Raw genomic sequence first — 3,645 nt, 5'->3', positions numbered from 1 at the left:
GGCCCAGGAGACGTTGATCTGACCATCACATGGAGCTAATTATCCAAACGCAGACTTCAGGTTCTGTGAGCAGACACGGCCACAGTCCCCACGGTGGCTCAGCCGGACCTGCTTCCAGAGGTCCCAGCAGCCCCCGCCGTCCGTCACTACAGCCAGTGAGCGGTTATAAAGACGCATCATGAACCACAGGTGGTCTCCGGAGACGGAGCCTTCCTGCTCGTAATTGCTTAATTAGGTAGACTATTGCCTGCTGGATTGAGGTCACATGGGCTTCCTTAGATGCAGCTGACTACAGAAGGCTTGGGGCTGATGGGGGCGGGGCTGTGGCAGAAGATTCTAGAATCTGTGGCATAATAGCGTGAGGCCTGTGTTAGGAGGGAGGGAGGTCTCTTGTGTCACTCGGCCATTAGTTAGCTTTGAGACCTGGACACATGGCTGCCCCTCTGGGCTTCCGTTTCTTCCTCAGTAAAATAAGATAGTGGTGAGTCGGCCATAACAAGGCTACACGTGGTTGAAACCCCAATCCAACCTGGTCTGTCGTTATTTGACATAACAAGAGGCAGAAGACAAGCCTGAGAGAGCTCAGGCATGACACAGCTAGCATTGGTGTCAGAGGCCCAGGTTCCTTCTCTGCTGGCCGTCCTGCTTGTGGCACCCTGTAGTCACCAGGTGGCTGTGGCCCCAACACAGTCAAGTCCTCCAGGTGGTGATCTGGGTACTATTTTCTTTCTTTCTTTTTTTTAAAATATATTTTATTGATTTTTTACATAGAGGAAGGGAGAGGGATAGAGAGCTAGAAACATCGATGAGAGAGAAACATCGACCAGCTGCCTCCTGCACACCCCCTACCGGGGATGTGCCCGCAACCAGTGTACACGCCCTTGACCGGAATCGAACCTGGGACCTTTCCATCCACAGGCCGATGCTCTATCCATTGAGCCAAACCAGTTTCGGCTATTTTCTTTCTTTTTTTAAAAAAAAATATATTTTTATTGATTTCAGAAGGAAGGGAGAGGGAGAGAGAGACAGAAACATCAATGATGACAGAGAATCACTGATCGGCTGCCCCCTACACGCCCACATTGGGGAATCAAGCCGCAACCCAGGCATGCGCCCTGAGCGGGAATCGAACCATGATCTTCTGGTTCATAGGTCAATGCTCAACTACTGAGCCACACTGGCCAGACACTATTTTCTTTATTCCTTCTCACACTGTGCCCACTGTACCCACCTCAGGGGTAGTCAAGGAGCATTGAGGAACGACCCACTCGCTCCCTGAACATCAGCATGACTGGCTCAGGGTGCATTTGGGTTCAAATCCTAGTGAAAGAATTTGTCATTCATTCATTCATTCATTCATTCATTCAACAAATGTTTATTGAACACCTAATGTATGCCAGGTGCTAGGTCCTATTTTCTTGGAGATAGCATGGGGTAAAATGATGTTTGAGCAATGCTCTGAAAACCTCCCCCTAATTGCTGGCTAAAGGTATCAGAAAGAAAAAATGAGGTATACGTGGTCCAGAAGCAATGTGTGTCTGGGCTTAAAAATGACCCACAGGGCGTTTTATTCCTGGTGAAATACCCTTATTGGTTTTGCTCCATTTTGCTAGTTGGTCTGGGGTTATTTTGTTTTGTTTTTAGCTCAAGTGGCGGTTCATGAGGAAAAGTCTGGCGTGCAAAGACAGCCTAGACATGTAATAAAGGTAAAATGAGGTGTTTGGGTTGAGACTCCAACTACTTTAGGGCAAGACAATGGGGCCCAGAGCCTGGAGGTAGGGCGCGGAGGCTCCCTGCAAAACCGACTCTGATTCGAGTTGCTGGCCCTGCTCTGCCCTCCTTAGGACCACAGGAGCTGCTTGGACGTCACTGAACCACAGGAGACCCATGTCTTCTGGAAACCCAAGCCCTGCACGCCCCCCCCCCCCCCCCTCAGAGGACCTGCCAACTACGCCCTGAAATAGCCCGGGGACACACCAGGCTCCAAAGCTCAATGCCGAGGGACTCTCGTTTCCCTCATCTCTCTGTGAACGAAATTCTTTTCCTTCCAAACAAGATCCAACAGTGAAAGGAAAAAAACTCTCTTGAACTTTGTCTCTGCCTTTGGTCTCTGGGTAAGAAGGATTTGGGCTTTGATTCTCTCAAAATGAGAAATTTGCCTTGTGCTTTAAGATCAGAGATTGAAGGGGCTTTTCTGTTCTTTCTCCTTTTCCCCCTGTTTTAAGCCCTGCAGCCGGCTGTCAAGGGATTGACAAGGGACTCCCCAGCCTGGTGCCGGCTCACCCGGGCGGGTGGGCACACAACTCAGGAGCAGCCAGGGCGCTCCCCATCGCTCAGGAGTCCACCTGGGGTGCTGGGTTCAACACCTATCACACCGCCAGGAGGCGCCATTCATATCCTGGTCCAGGAGGGGGCAATGCTGTGCCTGACGGATAAGAGTTGCCTGCCCTCTCGACGGACCCCAAAGGCCTAGACTGTTCAATGGAAAGAAGCAGCGGTGATCCTGCCTCTGAACCGCTAGGTGACCTTGAGCAGGTGGCTGAGCCTCTCAGAACTGTGTCCCAGCTGTAATGTGTGGGCTTGAACCAGACTGGTCTTTGGTTCCTCGCTGGTCCTGATGCTGGCACAGCAGGGGGTCACTCTGCTCAGGGTCCCATCTTGACCAAACTCAGTTGGCCCCATCATAAAACATGCATAAAGCACCGAGAAGCACGAAGCTTTTCTTTCCCTGTTTTTTGTTTTGTTTTGTTTGTTTTTTAGGTAATAGCCATGAAAATGATACTTCGCAGTACAAATAGAATGAATGAAGACGTATCCTGAAGCAGGGGCTAGGGCTGAGAGACATTTTCAACTGCAGTAACAGCTGCCATGGGTCTTGCCAGCCTCCGTTCCCCTGTCTCCACGGTCCTTTTCTCTCTTGGGGGAACCATCTGCCCTCCTGAGATGATCTGGAGGGACAGTCAGTCAGGGTGCCCTGTCTGCTGGGACAAGGGGCCAGCAAGCATCCCCAGTGAGGCTGGTAACCCTGCTTCCCAGGAAGATGGATCGTGGACCCAGTGCCAAGCCTGGGAGCAGGTGGGAAGAGCTCTCTGTGCTCAGGGCATCACTGCCCTGATGAGGCCCTCCGGTCCTTCCTCTGTCTAGAGCCACAGCTGCCAACTCCTGTCTTCCTGAGACCCAGGTGCTCAGCTTTGTCTCCTTTTTGTGCCACCCCATGTCCTCCCATCAAATTCCAACTTTCAGCTAAGTTAGAGTCAGATTCTGTTGCTTGCAACCAGAGAATTCTAACTCAAGGGGGCATTTTAGGTCTCCTCTTCCAACCTTTTCTAAAAATATAAGGAAAGAGGTAGAAAGGAGAGAAGGAAAAAGGAGAGAAGGAAGGAAGGAAGGAAGAAAGGAAGGAAGGAAGGAAGGAAGGAAGGAAGGAAGGAAGGAAGGAAATGGAAGTAAAGGGTGACACAGTGTTTTTAAAATCTGTGTTAACCACAGCCATTTTCCCTAATGACATCTAATGTGGGCTCCCCAAGACAGATGCCAGCAGAGGTCCTGTCCTCCTGCCTGTTCCTTTCAGCTTCCCCACATCTGTTCCCTCGGAACGCAGACATCTCAGCCGCCATTTCCTCTGTTGGTATTCGCACGTGAGAA

General features: G+C 50.8%; 1 long non-coding RNA gene across 1 annotated transcript; it reads left to right on the top strand.

Moving 5' to 3' along the window:
• Nucleotides 1-395: 395 nt before the first annotated feature.
• LOC114235189 (uncharacterized) lies at nt 396-2,108 on the top strand. The gene is made up of 3 exons (XR_003621374.2): nt 396-481; nt 1,645-1,706; nt 1,845-2,108. It is a non-coding gene; the product is annotated as an uncharacterized LOC114235189 (long non-coding RNA).
• The last annotated feature ends 1,537 nt before the right edge of the window (nt 2,109-3,645 follow it).

This window comes from Eptesicus fuscus, chromosome 18 (assembly GCF_027574615.1).
Source record: "Eptesicus fuscus isolate TK198812 chromosome 18, DD_ASM_mEF_20220401, whole genome shotgun sequence".
Lineage (NCBI taxonomy): Eukaryota > Metazoa > Chordata > Mammalia > Chiroptera > Vespertilionidae > Eptesicus > Eptesicus fuscus.
The sequence above is the reverse complement of the archived record's forward strand: the minus strand, read 5'-3'. Positions and strand labels throughout refer to the sequence as shown.